The sequence below is a fragment of the Hyla sarda genome, chromosome 12, assembly GCF_029499605.1.
Source record: "Hyla sarda isolate aHylSar1 chromosome 12, aHylSar1.hap1, whole genome shotgun sequence".
Classification (NCBI taxonomy): domain Eukaryota; kingdom Metazoa; phylum Chordata; class Amphibia; order Anura; family Hylidae; genus Hyla; species Hyla sarda.
Genome location: NC_079200.1, coordinates 9115294 through 9133553, shown reverse-complemented (window position 1 = coordinate 9133553; position 18260 = coordinate 9115294). Strand labels below are relative to the sequence as shown.

Below are 18260 nucleotides of genomic sequence, written 5' to 3'. Positions count from 1 at the left end.
TAGGTAAGGAGTCCCCCCCCCCCCCCTATTAGATAGAAGCACACTGTAGTTAGGTAAGGAGTCCCCCCCCCCCTATTAGATAGAAGCACACTGTAGTTAGGTAAGGAGTCCCCCCCCCCCCTATTAGATAGAAGCACACTGTAGTTAGGTAAGGAGTCCCCCCCCCCCCCTATTAGATAGAAGCACCACTGTAGTTAGGTAAGGAGTCCCCCCCCCCCTATTAGATAGAAGCACACTGTAGTTAGGTAAGGAGTCCCCCCCCCCCCCCTATTAGATAGAAGCACACTGTAGTTAGGTAAGGAGTCCCCCCCCCCCTATTAGATAGAAGCACACTGTAGTTAGGTAAGGAGTCCCCCCCCCCCTATTAGATAGAAGCACACTGTAGTTAGGTAGATGACCCCAACTATCTAGTTTCCCCCCTGATAAGTTCCCTCAAAAGAAAATAATAAAACTCCCACTCACCTCCCCTCTGCACTAAGTTCTCTGCATCCTCCGCTCTGTTAGTGGTGCAGGACCTTCCCCTTTGCTCCACTATTTTTTTTGGGATCACATATACAATATGTCTACTTTATGTTTGCATCATAAAATTTATGAGTTTTTTACTTTTGGAAGACACCAGAGGCTTCAAAGTTCAGCAGCAATTTTACAATTTTTCCACAAAATTTTCAAACTCAATATTTTTCAGGGACCAGTTCAGTTTAGAAGTGGATTTGAAGGGTCTTCATCTTAGAAATACCCCATAAATGACCCCATTATAAAAACTGCACCCCCCAAAGTATTCAAAATGACATTCAGTCAGCGTTTTAAACCCTTTAGGTGTTTCACAGGAATAGCAGCAAAGTGAAGGAGAAAATTCACAATCTTCATTTTTTACACTCGCATGTTCTTGTAAACCCAATTTTTGCATTTTTGCAAGGGGTAAAAGGAGAACATTTTTACTTGTCTTTGTAGCCCAATTTCTCTCGAGTAAGCACATACCTCATATGTCCATGTAAAATGTTCGGCGGGCGCAGTAGAGGGCTCAGAAGCGAAGGAGCGACAAGGGTATTTTGGAGAGAACATTTTTCTGAACTGGTTTTTGGGGGCATGGCACCTTTAGGAAGCCCCTAGGGTGTCAAAACAGCAAAAAAAAAAAAAAAACAATGGCATACCATTTTGGAAACTAGAACCCTCGGGGAATGTAACATGGGATAAAGTGAACCTTAATACCCTACAGGTGTTTCATGACTTTTGCAAATGTAAAAAAATTTTTTTTTTTACCTAAAATGCTTGTTTTCCCCAAAAATTTAACATTTTAAAAAGGGTAATAGCAGAAAATACCCCCCCAATATTTGAAGCCCAATTTCTCCCGATTCAGAAAACACCCCATATGGGGGTGAAAAGTGCTCTGCTGGCGCACTACAGGTCTCAGAAGAGGAGTAGTCACATTTGGCTTTTTGGAAGCAAATTTTGCTCTGGGGGCATGCCGCATTTAGGAAGCCCCTATGGTGCCAGGACAGCGAAAAAAAAACTCATGGCATGCCATTTTGGAGACTAGACCCCTTGGGGAACGTAACAAGGGGTAAAGTGAACTTAATACCCTACAGGGGTTTCACGACTTTTGCATATGTAAAAAAAAAAAAAAATCTTTTACCTAAAATGCTTGGTTTCCCAAAAAATTTACATTTTTAAAAAGGGTAAAAGCAGAAAATACCCCCCAAAATTTGTAACACAATTTCTCCCGAGTACGGCGATACCCCATATGTGGCCCTAAACTGTTGCCTTGAAATACGACAGGGCTCCAAAGTGAGAGCGCCATGCGCATTTGAGGCCTAAATTAGGGACTTGCATAGAGGTGGACATAGGGGTATTCTACGCCAGTGATTCCCAAACAGGGTGCCTCCAGCTGTTGTAAAACTCCCAGCATGCCTGGACAGTCAGTGGCTATCTGGCAATACTGGGAGAGTAGTTGTTTTGCAACAGCTGGAGGCTCCATTTTGAAAACAGTGGCGTACCAGACGTTTTTCATTTTTATTGGGGAGGGGAGGGGGGCTGTGTAGGGGTATGTGTATATGTAGTATTTTTTCCTTTTTATTTTATTTTGTGTTAGTGTAATGTAGTGTTTTTAGGGTACAGTCACACGTGGCAGGGGTTCACAGTAGTTTCTCGCTGGCAGTTTGAGCTGCGCAGAAAATTTGCCGCAGCTCAAACTTGCAGCCGGATACTTACTGTAAACCTCCGCCCATGTGAGTGTACCCTGTACATTCACATTGGGGGGGGGGACATCCAGCTGTTTCAAAACTATAGCTCTCAGCATGCGCTGACAGACTGTACATGCTGAGAGTTTTAGTTTTGCAACAGCTGTAGGCACACTGGTTATGTATCACTGAGTTTGTGACCTAACTCAGTGTTTCACAACCAGTGTGCCTCCAGCTGTTGCAAAACTACATTTCCCAGCATGTACGGTGCATGCTGGGAGTTGTAGTTTGCAACAGCTGGAGGCACACCGGTCGTGAAACACTGAGTCAGGTAAAAAAAAACTCTGAGTTTCACAACCAGTGTTCCTTCAGCTATTGCAAAACTACAACTCTCAGCAGTCACCGACAGCCAACGGGCATGCTGGGAGTTGTAGTTATGCAACCAGCAGATGCACCACTACAACTCCCAGCATGCACTTTAGCTGTTTGTGCAAGCTGGGAGTTGTAGTTATACAACAGCTGAAGGTACACTTTTCCATAGAAAAAATGTGTCTCCAGCTGTTGCAAAACTATAAGTCCCAGCATGCCCATAAGTGAATGCTGGGAGTTGTGGTGGTCTGCCTCCTGCTGTTGCATAACTACAGCTCCCAGCAGGCCCTTTTTGCATGCTGGGAGCTGTTGCTAAGCAACAGCAGGAGGCTGTCACTCACCACCTACTGCTGATCCACGCCGCCGCTGCAGGTCAGTCCCTCGTTGTCACCGCCGCTCCTGGGGCCCCGATCCCAACAGGGACGCCGGGGATCGGGGTCCCCAGCTACCGTAGTCCACTTCCTGCACCCGATCACGTCCTCCGGAAGAGGGGCGGAGCAGTTTGCAGGAGTGACACCCGGAGCAGGTGCCCTGATTGGTCGGCTGGTAAAACCGGCTGACGAATCAGGCGATCGTGAGGTTAGCGGTGGGGACCGGATTTCCCCACGGGCGTATGGATACGCCCTGTGTCCTTAAGAGATTAAACCTTGCAAAAATTGTTTTTCTATTCAATAATAAAAGATTATTCATGAGCAACTTACAGCGGACGTTCTTCAGTACAGTGACCCCCCGACCTACGATGGCCCCGACCTACGATAATTTCAATATGCGATGGCCTCTCCGAGGCAGCATCAACATACGATGCTTTTTTATGTTGGGGCCATCGCATAAACGGCTATCCTGCAGCGCAGACTGCTTCAGCTGCTGCAGGATAGCCATTTACTGTGCCCAGTAAGCTCCAGTGATGGTCACTCACCTGTCCGCGACGCTCCAGGACGTCATCTTCGGGATCCCCTGCATCGCCGGTGCTCTCCATCGCCGTCATCACGTCGCCGCACACTCCGTCCCGTCATCCAATAGGAGCGGCGTGCGTAGTGACGTGATGGCGGCGATGAGGAACGACTATCCCAGGCAACAGAGACGTCCGGAGCGACGCAACGGCAGTGATGGACGGTGACATCCAGGGCAGCGTTGACGGCGGGGGACAGGTGAGTACAACTTCCTATATTTAAAGGGGTACTCCGGTGAAAACCTTTTTTCTTTTAAATCAACTGGTGGCAGAAAGTTAAACATATTTGTAAATTACTTATATAAAAAAAAAATCTTAATCCTTCCTGTACTTTTTAGCTGCTGAATACTACAGAGGAAATTATTTTCTTTTTGAATCCTCTCTGATGACATCACGAGCACAGTTCTCTCTGCTGACGTCAATATAATAACGACTCTTTATTTATTGTTGTCCTTAGTGGGATTTGAACCCAAGTCCCCAGCACTGCAAGGCAGCAGTGCTAACCACTGAGCCACCATGCTGCCCTTAGCATACATTTGCTATGCACGGTTGCTAAAATGGACAGAGATGTCAGCAGAGAGCACTGTGCTCGTGATGTCATCAGTGTTTCCAAAAAGAAAGGAATTTCCTCTGTAGCATTCAGCAGCTAATAAGTAGAGGAAGGATTAAGATTTTTTAATAGAAGTAATTTACAAATATGTTTATATTTCTGCCACCAGTTGATTTAAAAGAAAAAAGGCTTTCACCGGCGTACCGCTTTAACATTGCACGGATCCCTCAACATACCATGGTTTCAACAAACGATGGTTCATTTGGACGGATTACCATCGTATGTTGAGGGACCACTGTACTAGGACCCTATAAGACAGCCCCCCCCCCCATATCTCCCGAAACATTACAGTATTGGGCTCGATTGCGGTTGTAAAATGGTGTCCTAAAAACGTATAGTCAACAACTATATTTCATTAGCAGACAAACAGGGACAAGGCCTTCTTCTTCACCTAATAACACGGAGCCGGCGAATGTCACAGATCCCCCTCCCGCCCGTTCCCCTCTAATGAATTGTCCTTTTTCTCATTCACTCCTTCATCATTAAGACACAAATCTGGTTTCCTCTCCTCACAATCTTCTGGTCCCAACCTTTACCCCCCAGGGGTGTATCAGCGCACGAGCCTAATCCTCTAAATCCCAGGATTAATGCGGCGTTTGTCATGCAGACTCCGGCTCTAATATCAATGTTTATCCCGGCGGCTATTTACCAAGATGCTGCGGGGGGGGGGGGGGGCCCGTGTAATGGCCTTAAACCTCCCGGCACAAACAACGTCTTATCGCCTCTCTGCCTCTTCATTGCGTTAATAACATTGATAATCTGGGAGACCTAATCAGATACGGGAAGAGCGGCGAGTCTGCAATATGCAAAGTGGGTCAAAGGAGACGACATTACACGGGGATAAGAAAAAAACCGAAATAAGAATAAATCCAGCTTAAATATTAATCTTGGATATTGTTTAGGGAATTGTATCTCGGAAATCATTAAGGATCCGATTGAAAGGTGGAACAAAGGAAAAGGACGATATTGCAGCTTATTCCTGTTTGAGTTATTGGGGTCAAACTGCAACTCGAAACAGAACCCTTGAGCAAGAGACCCCAATCCAATACTTTAAGAAACAGAATTTAAACCTAAATACAGACCTTGTCCAGACAGCTTTTGTCTTCAAAGGGTTATCCAGGAAAAAACTTTTATATATATATATATATATATATATATATCAACCGGCTCCACAAAGTTAAACAGATTTGTAAATTACAATACAGTGACCCCTCAACATACGATGGTAATCCGTTCCAAATGGACCATCGTTTGTTGAAACCATCGTAAGTTTAGGGATCCGTTCAATGTAAAGTATAGGACAGTGGTCTACAACCTGCGGACCTCCAGATGTTGCAAAACTACAACTCCCAGCATGCCCGGACAGCCAACGGCTGTCCGGGCATGCTGGGAGTTGTAGTTTTGCAACATCTGGAGGTCCGCAGGTTGAAGACCACTGGTATTGGAGGTTATACTCACGTGTCCCTGCCGCTCCGGAACGTCACCCCTCGTCACCGCTGCCCTGGATGTCGCCGTCCATCGCTGTCGCTGCGCCCCCGAGGTGCCCCCGACGCTCCGGCAAGGCCACTGCTTCCCGGGCATCTGCGCTCTCCGTCGCCGGCATCACGTCGCTACGCACGCCGCTCCTATTGGATGACGGGACGGCGTGCGCAGCGACGATGGAGAGCGCTGACGATGCAGGGGATCCTGAACAGGACGCGCCGGAGCCCCGAGGACAGGTAAGTGATCGTCAGCGGACCACACGGGGCACCGCAAACGGCTATCCAGTGGCAGCTGAAGCAGTCTGCGCTGCCGGATAGCCGTTTATGCGATGGCCCCGACATACAAAAGCATCGTATGTTGATGCTGCATATATAACATTATAATATAAAAATATATAATAAAATACAGTCAATATAAAAGCCACACGTCTGGATATTCCAGCCTGTAAGAATAAAATAGTGGCGCACGTGTTGTTTGATTAGAAACAAATATGTAAAGTGGAAAATTGTACCGTTCAATGCGCTGTTTGTAGAATGAGTGGTATCCGTTGGCAACAATGTAACAATGTAGCAATGTCTGGTATACTAGCAGTGTTTATGAGCAAACAGTAGCAATGTTAAAGAGTAGCTCCCACCATCCTATTTTTTTTTTTCTGTCCCTGCCTATTGCCAATCTATCCCTAACCCCCTCCCTGCTTTTAATTTTTATTTTTACTATATTAAAAATGCTTTTTGTCTGCCTGGTAGTGTGCTCACTACCAGGCAGACTTCCCCAGCAGGCAGCACATCACTGATGCCTGCTGGGGGGCACTTCCGCCCTTAGTTCATCTACACAGGGTGCCTGCAGCTGTTTCATCACTACAACTCCCAGCTTGCCCTGACATCTATTGGCTGTCAGGGCATGCTGGGAGTTGTAGTATTGAAACAGCTGGAGGCACCCTGTGTAGATAAACTATTAGTTACATGCGGCGCTAGCCCCTCCCCTCTGTCTCCCTCCCCCCCCCCCCTCCTGCGCCATACCCCTTTCCCTCCATCACAACACCCCCCCCCTCCCCCCCCCCCCCAATTACACTTACTGCAGAGTCCGGCAGCGGGCGTGAGGGAAAGCGACGGAGGCGATGTGCGGGAGGAGTGGCCTCCCAGCCAGTGGCCGGGGAGCCAATGCGCTCGCTCCCTGCCTGTCTGATTGACAGGCAGGGAGCGAGCGCAGGCTGAATGAAAAAGGACCGATGCCCGACCGCATCAGTCCTTTTTCAGGCGTGACGTTACGCCAGGCTGCAGCCGGCCAGTAGGAGGGAGACCCCTAGTGGCCGGTTTTCAAATGTAAATTAAACAATTTTAATTAAAAAAAAAATTAATAAAAGTATATTAGAGATATGTTGTAGTACATAAGTACTACAACATATCAAAAAATAAAGTTGGTGGCAGTGCCCATTTAAAGTTTTTTTTTTCTGTCCCTGCCTATTGCACATCTATCCCTAACCCCCTCCCTGCTTTAAATTTAATTTTATTTTTTTATACTATATTAAAAATAAGACTGGAGCACTTCACAATTGACTTCACTTCACTCTATTTTTCTATATTAAAAATAACTTTGTCTGCCTGGTAGTGTGCTCACTACCGGGCAGACTTCCCCAGCAGGCACCATGCCACTGATGCCTGCTGGGGCCGACGTCCGCCCTTAGTTCATCTACACAGGGTGCCTCCAGCTGTTTCACTACTACAACTCCCAGCTTGCCCTGACATCTATTGGCTGTCAGGGCATGCTGGGATTTGTAGTAGTGAAACAGCGGGAGGCACACTGTGTAGATGAACTATAAGTTAGTGCCATGCGGCGCTACCCTGTTCCCTCCGTCACACCTCGCCCCCCTGTCACGATCACACCCTATCGGTCCAGCCAAGACATTAGAGAGAGTATGATGGTGCAAGGTTTAAGGCCACCAGACCTCTGGGTATCCACCTACTAGTCCCAGCAAGTCACCAAATTAACCCTTAGATAAACGTGTTTCACCAGAGCTTCCTTCAGAAAGGTGAGCTCCTATATTTAGAGATCAAAGACCAGAGCTGATTAATTAAACATTTAATCTAATAAAAGGTATCACAGTGCTATGCATAAAAATAAACAACATACAGTTACAAGGTACAAAAATATATAAAAGAGTTTGGCAAGACAAGTTCAGAAAGCAAAAATGAAGTCCTTACAGCATAATGGTATAGCCGTCCTTGTGAGTGAGAGTCCAGCTCTTGTCAGCCTTTGGCACAGCCTTGAACAACAGTTGAGTCCAGCATTTTAAGTCTTATCTCTGCTTCTTTGGAAGGAAACTCCATTTCCCCCCTCCCCTCTGATCTCACCAGGTGGGGCATCTCTCTTCCTGACCCCTTATCTGTTTGATTATATGATGGGACCAGGGTGCATGACTTCAAAGGAGATACCAAACAGCCAGACCCCCAATAAAATGCAATACACAAAAACAAAGGATACACCGTCTGAATGACCCCTCACCTATGTCTTGGATAATACATTACACACAGATACAATTATAATACACATGTAGGATTCAATAATCAGGCCTTGGGCCTGACACCCCCTCTTCTGAAACCCGGAACCCCTGCTCTCCTCCGACCCACCACCAACTCCCCTAAATAATCATAAAAAACATACTTGCAGATACTGCAGAGTCCGGCAGCGGGCGTGCAGGGGCAGCGGCGGCGACATGTGCGGGAGGAGTGGCCGTCCCAGCCAGTGGTCGGGGAGCCAATGTGCTCGCTCCCGCCTGTCTGATTGACAGGCAGGGAGCGAGCACAGTGTAAATGAATTAGGACAGATTGCCCGGCAATCGGTCGGTCGGTGATGTCACGCCGCGCTGCAGCCGGCCACTAGGAGGGAGACCCCTAGTGGCCGGTTTTCAAACGTAAAATTCACCCATAAAAGGGAAAAAAAAAATAATGAAAATATATTACAGATATGTTGTAGCACATAATTACTACAACATATCAAAAAATGAAGTTGGTGACAGTGCCCATTTAAGTATACTTGCAGTACTGAAGAGCTGAAGGATAGATCGCTGCTCAGAGACTCAGCCGTCTCATATGGATAGCGGTGATAGTGGGCTTCAATGGTGGGGACTGCAGCGCTTCAATGATGGGGACTGCAGCGCTTCAATGATGGGGACTGCAGCGCTTCAATGGTGGGGACTGCAGCGCTTCAATGGTGGGGACTGCAGCGCTTCAATAATGGGGACTGCAGCGCTTCAATGGTGGGGACTGCAGCGCTTCAATGGTGGGGACTGCAGCGCTTCAATGGTGGGGACTGCAGCGCTTCAATGATGGGGACTGCAGCGCTTCAATAATGAGGACTGCAGCGCTTCAATGATGGGGACTGCAGCGCTTCAATGGTGGGGACTGCAGCGCTTCAATGGTGGGGACTGCAGCGCTTCAATAATGGGGACTGCAGCGCTTCAATGATGGAGACTGCAGCGCTTCAATGATGGGGACTGCAGCGCTTCAATAATGGGGACTGCAGCGCTTCAATAATGGGGACTGCAGCGCTTCAATGATGGGGACTGCAGCGCTTCAATGGTGGGGACTGCAGCGCTTCAATGATGGGGACTGCAGCGCTTCAATGGTGGGGACTGCAGCGCTTCAATGGTGGGGACTGCAGCGCTTCAATAATGGGGACTGCAGCGCTTCAATGGTGGGGACTGCAGCGCTTCAATGGTGGGGACTGCAGCGCTTCAATAATGGGGACTGCAGCGCTTCAATGATGGGGACTGCAGCGCTTCAATGGTGGGGACTGCAGCGCTTCAATGGTGGGGACTGCAGCGCTTCAATAATGGGGACTGCAGCGCTTCAATGATGGAGACTGCAGCGCTTCAATGATGGGGACTGCAGCGCTTCAATAATGGGGACTGCAGCGCTTCAATGATGGGGACTGCAGCGCTTCAATGATGGGGACTGCAGCGCTTCAATAATGGGGACTGCAGCGCTTCAATGATGGAGACTGCAGCGCTTCAATGATGGGGACTGCAGCGCTTCAATAATGGGGACTGCAGCGCTTCAATAATGGGGACTGCAGCGCTTCAATGATGGGGACTGCAGCGCTTCAATGGTGGGGACTGCAGCGCTTCAATAATGGGGACTGCAGCGCTTCAATGATGGAGACTGCAGCGCTTCAATAATGGGGACTGCAGCGCTTCAATGATGGGGACTGCAGCGCTTCAATGGTGGGGACTGTAGCCAGGGGCGGACACAGACAGCAGAGGGCCCCTGTGCAAGGAATGTGCCTGGCCCCCCCCCCCCCCCCCAGCACTGTGCCCCCTCATGTACCTAGACCCCACCGGAGGGCCTCCACTTACCCCGCGCGTGTAGTGTCGCCACTTGCCTTGTCCAGTACAGGTGGATGGAACGGCTCCTGAGGTGGGCTCCGGGTGGCCCTGTCCCTCTCAGTGTGCGGCCCAGACCCCGTGAGTACTCCCCCAGGTCAGCCTGACCCGTATCTAGCTGGGAGGCAGAGGGCAGTGCTCCCCTTTACATTCGCACCCCTGGACTTAGCACGACACCCCTTGGCACCCCCTGGTTCCTTGGCTTCTTATCCTTAGTGATAGAAGTGACTTACAGGCAGGGCCAGACTGGGACCAAAAATAGGCCCAGGCATTTTAAAATAAACAGCCCATTTTTATGGTGGGGGTCTGACTCATGGGACCCCCACCAATCACCTTGGTTCAAGTGGCTCCCCAGATGTTGGAAAGCTGCAACTCCCATCATGTCTGAAGTGACTACAGCTGATGGGACAGTCAGGAGACTACACAATGATATCAGTGACTACAACTCTGATGGGACAGTTAGGAAAATACACAATGATATCACTGACCTGAGTGACGTCTTCTCTGTTGTCTTTACTTTTCTTCTTCATTTGGTCCAGACACCAGGATTTCTTCCATCTTCTCTGCAGAGTCTGACACCTGGACATCATTGGTTCCTTAATTTGTCAGTAGATCCTCATCCTCTGTATGATGACAATAATCATTATAACCTTGCCAAATACTGTACCCTGAATATAATACTGCCAACCACTGTACCCCCTGAATATAATACTACCAACCACTGTACCCCCTGAATACTGCCAACCACTGTACCCCTGAATATAATACTGCCAAATACTGTACCCCTGAATATAATACTGCCAACCACTGTACTTCATGAATATAATACTGCCAACCACTGTACCCTGACTATAATACTGCCAACCACTGTACCCTGACTATAATACTGCCAACCACTGTACCCTAAATATAATACTGCCAACCACTGTACTCCATGAATATAATACTGCCAACCACTGTATTCTATTAATTTAATACTGCCAACCACTATACACCACTGAATCACCCCATACACCCCATACACCCCACGCACTCCATCCTCAGTCTCCTCATCACCCCATACACCCCACGCACCCCATCCTCAGTCTCATCCCCCCATACACCCCACGCACCCCATCCTCAGTCTCATCACCCCATACACCCCACACAACCCATCCTCGGTCTTCTCATCACCCCATACACCCCATCCTCAGTCTCCTCATCACCCCATACACCCCACACACTCCATCCTCAGTCTCCTCATCACCCCATACACCCCACACACTCCATCCTCAGTCTCCTCATCACCCCCATATACCCCAACCTCAGTCTCCTCATCACCCCATACACCCCACGCACCCCATCTTCAGTCTCATCACCCCATACACCCCGCACAACCCAACCTCGGTCTCCTCATCACCCCATACACCCCATCCTCAGTCTCCTCATCACCCCATACACCCCACGCACCCCATCCTCAGTCTCCTCATCACCCCATGCACTCCATCCTCAGTCTCCTCATCACCCCATGCACTCCATCCTCAGTCTCCTCATAACCCCATACACCCCATGCACTCCATCCTCAGTCTCCTCCTCACCCCATGCACTCCATCCTCAGTCTCCTCATCACCCCATACACCCCATGCACTCCATCCTCAGACTCCTCATCACCCCATGCACTCCATCCTCAGTCTCCTCCTCACCCCATGCACTCCATCCTCAGTCTCATCATCACCCCATACACCCCACGCACTCCATCCTCATTCTCCTCATCACCCCATACACCCCACGCACTCCATCCTCAGTCTCCTCATCACCTCATACACCCCATCCTCAGTCTCCTCCTCAACCCACGCACCCCATCCTCAGTCTCCTCATCACCCCATACACCCCACGCAACCCATCCTCAGTCTCCTCATCACCCCATACACCCCACGCACTCCATCCTCAGTCTCCTCATCACCTCATACACCCCATGCACCCCATCCTCAGTCTCCTCCTCAACCCACGCACCCCATCCTCAGTCTCCTCATCACCCCATACACCCCATGCACTCCATCCTCAGTCTCCTCATCACCCCATACACCCCATGCACTCCATCCTCAGTCTCCTCATCACCCCATACACCCCATGCACTCCATCCTCAGTCTCCTCATCACCCCATACACCCCACGCACTCCATCCTCAGTCTCCTCATCACCTCATACACCCCATGCACTCCATCCTCAGTCTCCTCATCACCCCATACACCCCACGCACTCCATCCTCAGTCTCCTCATCACCTCATACACCCCATGCACTCCATCCTCAGTCTCCTCATCACCCCATACACCCCACGCACTCCATCCTCAGTCTCCTCATCACCCCCATACACCCCATGCACTCCATCCTCAGTCTCCTCATCACCCCATACACCCCACGCACTCCATCCTCAGTCTCCTCATCACCTCATACACCCCATGCACTCCATCCTCAGTCTCCTCATCACCCCATACACCCCACGCACTCCATCCTCAGTCTCCTCATCACCCCATACACCCCATGCACTCCATCCTCAGTCTCCTCATCACCCCATGCACTCCATCCTCAGTCTCCTCATCACCCCCATACACCCCATGCACTCCATCCTCAGTCTCCTCATCACCCCATACACCCCATGCACTCCATCCTCAGTCTCCTCATCACCCCATACACCCCATGCACTCCATCCTCAGTCTCCTCATCCCCTCATATACCTTAAGCACCTCATCATTATTACACAGCTGACACCCCCCCCCAGTCCTTCTCATCAACATTAAACCCCCTAATCACTACACCCCTGACCCCCCTTCTGATCCTCCTTATCAACACTACGCTCTCCCAGACCCCCAATCCTTCTTATCATTACACCACCAACCTCTTCAACACCCCTCCTGTCCTCTTCATCATCATTACAATCCCTTCCCCCCCCCCGCCCTGCACCCGACCGTCGCTCTCCTCACCTTATCTGCTCAGCGATGCGGCTGTGAGGCGGGAGGGTTTGCTGCTCCTGTCGCTTCTGCCGGGGTCAGAGGCCATGACACGTGACGTCAGGGGCTTGGAACAGACGTGCGTGCCTGCGCGGGGCACGTCTGTTCCCATCAGCCCCTGGCCGGCCGGTTTAAAGGTAAATTACTGCTGTCAGCGGCAGGTCCGGGACCTGTTGCTGCAGCATTTAGTACGAAGTACTGGAAGGGGGCCCTGCAGGGGCCCAGACTGTGAGGCCCAAGATGTGACCTGGGCTACTAGGGGGGCCCCCTAACACGCTGGGCCCCTGTGCAGCCGAACCGGCTGAACAAGTGATATGTCCGCCCCTGACTGTAGCGCTTCAATAATGGGGACTGCAGCGCTTCAATGAGCCATGAATATTTCCAAATCGCATAGAAAGCGAGGAGAAAATGTTCAAATTCACAGTCCTATTATGTGTGGCATATGCTGATAGATACTCAGCCGTCTCAGAAGTTACAGCAATAATGAAAGATCCAGTTTTTTTGAGGTTGTACAGGTAATCCCCGATGCGGTCAGAAGGTATGTGGCGTCCTCGCGGCATTTGCGTATAAGTACCTAGGGCTAAGCCGATGCCGTATAAGCGCAATAGCTGAATTCCAATATAGAGGCTGGATATATGTGGCGTTAGTAGCCGAGCTGGACGCGTTTCAAGTCCTCCATAGGACTTTTCTTCAGCAGCTTTGGCTTTCCGGGCATCAGCTGGAGGCACCCTGGTTGGGAAACACTGTAATAAGTCTTCACCCTGACTATTATTTGTTCTGCTGACCCCTCCATCTGTTCAGACAGATCCATGTTCTCATGTTTAGTTTTTTTAATTAATTTTAATACAAAGAGATTGTCCCGTAATACACCACGGCCCTGGGATTTCTGATTAAACACTGAGAAATTAAAGAACATGTAGGATTATCCCCATCATCATAAGACGGGCACCGAGAATGTGCACAGCAGCTTTATTATAGTAGATATTTACCTATTGGTTTATTTCCCCCCATCTGGTAACATGTTGCAGTTTTTATTAATGTCCTAGTTTTAAAACTGACAAGATTTCCTTGAGACACAAAACGGGTCCCCATATATAGTTGTAGGCCCCTATACTGCCCCATATATAGTTGTAGGTCCCTATACTGCCCCCATATATAGTTGTAGGCCCCTATACTGCCCCCATATATAGTTGTAGGCCCCTATACTGTCCCCATATATAGTTGTAGGCCCCTATACTGCCCCATATATAGTTGTAGGCCCCTATACTGCCCCCATATATAGTTGTAGGCCCCTATACTGCCCCCATATATAGTTGTAGGCCCCTATACTGCCCCCATATATAGTTGTAGGCCCCTATACTGCCCCATATATATTGTAGGCCCCTATTCTGCCCCCATATATAGTTGTAGGCCCCCATACTGCCCCCATACATAGTTGTAGGCCCCTATACTGCCCCCATACATAGTTGTAGGCCCCTATACTGCCCCATATATATAGTTGTAGGCCCCTATACTGCCCCCATATATAGTTGTAGGCCCCTATACTGCCCCATATATAGTTGTAGGCCCCTATACTGTCCCCATATATAGTTGTAGGCCCCTATACTGCCCCATATATAGTTGTAGGCCCCTATACTGCCCCCATATATAGTTGTAGGCCCCTATACTGCCCCCATATATAGTTGTAGGCCCCTATACTGCCCCCATATATAGTTGTAGGCCCCTATACTGCCCCCATATATAGTTGTAGGCCCCTATACTGCCCCCATACATAGTTGTAGGCCCCTATACTGCCCCCATATATAGTTGTAGGCCCTACACTGCCCCCATATATAGTTGTTGGCCCCTATACTGCCCCATATATAGTTGTAGGCCCCTATACTGCCCCCATATATAGTTGTAGGCCCCTATACTGCCCCCATATATAGTTGTAGGTCCCTATACTGCCCCATATATAGTTGTAGACCTCTATACTGCCCCCATATATAGTTGTAGACCTCTATACTGCCCCCATATATAGTTATAGGCCCCTATACTGCCCCCCATATATAGTTGTAGGCCCCTATACTGCCCCCATATATAGTTTTAGCCCCCATACTTCCCCATATATAGCTGTAGGCCCCATGTACTGCCCCATATATAGTTGTAGGCCCCTATACTGCCCCCATATATAGTTGTATGCCCCTATACTGCCCCATATATAGTTGTAGGCCCCTATACTGCCCCCATATATAGCTGTAGGGCCCTATACTGCCCCATATATAGTTGTAGGCCCCTATACTGCCCCCTATATATAGTTGTAGGCCCCTATACTGCCCCCATATATAGTTGTAGGCCCTTATACTGCCACATATATATATATATATATATATAGTTGTAGGCCCCTATACTGTCCCATATATAGTTGTAGGCCCCTATACTGCCCCTATATATAGTTGTAGGCCCCTATACTGCCCCTATATATAGTTGTAGGCCCCTATACTGCCCCCATATATAGCTGTAGGCCCCTATACTGCCCCAATATATAGTTGTTGGCCCCTATACTGCTCCCATATATAGTTGTTGGCCCCTATACTGCCCCCATATATAGTTGTAGGCCCCTATACTGCCCCCATATATAGCTGTAGGCCCCTATACTGCCCCATATATAGTTGTAGGCCCCTATACTGCCCCCTATATATAGTTGTAGGCCCCTATACTGCCCCCATATATAGTTGTAGGCCCCTATACTGCCCCCATATATAGTTGTAGGCCCCCTATACTGCCCCATATATAGTTGTAGGCCCCCTATACTGCCCCATATATAGTTGTAGGACCCTATACTGCCCCTATATATAGTTGTAGGCCCCTATACTGCCCCCCATATATAGTTGTAGGCCCCTATACTGCCCCATATATATATATATATATATAGTTGTAGGCCCCTATACTGTCCCATATATAGTTGTAGGCCCCTATACTGCCCCAATATATAGTTGTAGGCCCCTATACTGCCCCATATATAGTTGTAGGCCCCTATACTGCCCCCCTACCATGGCTGTCCTGGCATGCTGGGAAACACTCATATATGGCTCCCATTGTCTTTAATTGGATTGGCATGGAGTATACACTTGTTTGTGTGGTTGCGCCTGCTGATTGTATGAAGTATTTTTTCATGTATTTTGAATTGTATTGTATGTAGGAGTTTTTTTTTCTCCCGTTGGTTAAATACATTTGGCTTGATCGGATATGGTGCTATGTATATATGCTTGGAATGGATGTATGGAGTAAATTAAGAACAGTCTTGACAACTTTTTCGTAAAATGTTCATGACTTGAGCGGTACGCTTTAACTCTTTCTTTGTCTTTTGCAGAAATTGCTGGGAATTTATTGGGCTTAATCCACGGTGTAACCTCACGCTGGGCCTGCCTCTGAGACGTGAGTACCATTTGTTATGCTTATGTAAGACTTCTCCCAGTTATGTCATTGTAAGACTGATATATATACGTTTTGTTTTTTTAAATAATTTTTCTATTTAATATTATTTATTTAGTGTATTTATTTAGTGTGTGTATGTATATATTGAGATATATATATATATATATATATATATATATATATATATATATATACACATATTTTTATAGATTTTATTTATTTATTATTATTAATAATAATTTTTTTTAGAAATGTTCTGTACTTGCTTAACAAATATAAGCGCACATTTAAGGAGGTGGATAAATATGTTGTTGTGTTTATTTTACTCAACCGAAAAAGAACCGTAACTGACCGCGACCACAAAACGTTTCCATGAAAAATATTTCCTATGTGAATACGATGATAAAAATCGTGTAAGCTCCTTAGTGAACAGTGAGAACGATGAAACTATATTCTAGGGACCAACTAAGGAAAAAAATGGGGTTACCTAAATTATTCCTCAGCTCCGTGTAGGGATCATTTTGGTGATTCTTCTTAAATTTTTTTATTTTTTTTCCCTCCTCTCCTTAAGTTTATAAGTCTTAAAATTTCCCCTCTACAGACCGATATGATATGATATCACCACAAAATCTACGTTGTAACAAAAAGATATATTTATTTGTGGGTCGAAATAAAAAAAAAAAAAATAGGAGGTACGTTTTTCTTTTTCTTGGAGTACTCATTTAATGGGGTACTCTGCTCCTACTACGTGTGACCCTACCCTTAAAGGGGTACTCCACGCCTACTACGTGTGACCCCACCCTTAAGGGGGTACTCCACCCCTACTATGTGTGACCCTACCCTTAAGGGGGTACCCCGCTCTAGACTTCTTATCCCCTATCAAAAGGATAGGGGATAAGATGTCTTATCACAAGGGTCCCGCCACTGGGGACCCCCGCGATCTCCCTGCTTTACCAGACATTTGTTTACAGTGGAGGCTTGTGATGTCGCGGCCAAGCCCGCTCAATGCAAGTGTATGGACTTGCATTGACTTGGATTGAGGGGGTGTAGCTATGATGTCACGAGCCTCCGCCCTGCATCGCCAGTCTTCCGGCACGGAGTCAACCGGATGTCTAGGGTTCCGCAGTTGAGATCGAGGGACCCCCGCAATCCGACATCTTATCCCCAATCCCCTATGTCTGAACGTGGGGGTCCCGCCGCCTGGGACCCCTGCAATCTCTGTTGCGGCACCCCAGACATCCGGTGCTTGTAGAGAACTTCGTTCTGTGCCGAATGACTGGCGATGCTGGGCGGAGGATTGTGATATCATGTTCCGCTCCTAACGTCACGGCCACATCCCCCAATGTAATGCGAGGGGGCGTGATCGCGGTCAGTTCTTTCCTGAAGCTGATTTTTTATTTCTCAATGAAGTGTCAAAATGGTGGAGCCAAGCTGTTTAAGTGCCACAGCCTGACACATTCAAAACTGAACCCATCCCTTTGTCCTAACTTTTGTAGATGTATATGTGTTCAAAATAAATCTGTTGTCCATCCAGTAGAGTTTTTCTTAAGATTTCCCCCCGGACTACTACCTACTACTCAACGTCACTTGTGGCCCCCAAATTGCGATGCTAGTATTGGTGTTAGACATAGACATCTTATCCCCTATCCAAAAAATTAGGGGATAAGATGTCTGATTGCGGGGGTCCTGCCACTGGGACTCCCTGCGATCTTCGTGCAACACCCAGCTTTCTGTACCGGATGCTGCTCCAGTCTCCGAAGCGCTGGTTTCCAGGACTGGATACGTCACGCCACGTGGGGAAAACAGTCGTCACATAGCCAGTTTGGGAAATGGGTGTAACCTAGACTGGAGCAGCACCCAGCACAGAATGGTGTGTGCTGCACGGAGA

The 18260-nt window shown here is 48.2% G+C and overlaps 1 protein-coding gene across 2 annotated transcripts in view; it reads left to right on the top strand.

Moving 5' to 3' along the window:
• Positions 1–18260, top strand: part of LOC130297070 (signal transducer and activator of transcription 5B) — a 206459-nt gene that overhangs the window by 114860 nt on the left and 73339 nt on the right. For both annotated transcript variants that reach the window (XM_056549295.1, XM_056549294.1), the window contains exon 2: positions 16308–16372. The gene's annotated coding sequence lies outside the window, so the exon portion shown is untranslated. The remainder of the gene's footprint in view (positions 1–16307; positions 16373–18260) is intronic.